Source organism: Oncorhynchus masou, unplaced genomic scaffold (genome assembly GCF_036934945.1).
Source record: "Oncorhynchus masou masou isolate Uvic2021 unplaced genomic scaffold, UVic_Omas_1.1 unplaced_scaffold_2173, whole genome shotgun sequence".
In the NCBI taxonomy this organism is placed as follows: Eukaryota; Metazoa; Chordata; class Actinopteri; order Salmoniformes; family Salmonidae; genus Oncorhynchus; species Oncorhynchus masou.
This window is the reverse complement of record NW_027008650.1, coordinates 22,177-22,500: the sequence shown is the minus strand read 5'-3', so window position 1 is coordinate 22,500 and position 324 is coordinate 22,177. Positions and strand designations below refer to the sequence as shown.

Below are 324 nucleotides of genomic sequence, written 5' to 3'. Positions count from 1 at the left end.
GATTTGTTATTAATTAAAATTCAATCCAATGTTTTAATCTTGTACATTTCCATGAATCATGATGTCTGGTGTTGATGTATATTGGTTGTCATTCAGAACCATTGATATGTTTTCTCAGTTGGTTCTCTGTCTCTATGTAATTCTCCTCAGTATCATTGATCAGCTTGTTGGCTCGGTCCTAATTGATGTGTTCTCTGTCACCTGGAGCTGCATGGAAAATGGTCCAGGAACTAAAGGACAATTCAGGACTAGTCAGCCCACTACAAGCTGGTATCACTTCCTTTCTACTAAACTATATGGTCTGGTTTCCCAGACACAGATGAA

At 38.3% G+C, this 324-nt stretch overlaps 1 pseudogene; it reads left to right on the top strand.

The window, feature by feature from the left end:
• LOC135533037 (tripartite motif-containing protein 16-like) overlaps positions 1–37 on the top strand; it is a 9,917-nt pseudogene extending 9,880 nt beyond the window's left edge.
• Positions 38–324: the final 287 nt, after the last annotated feature.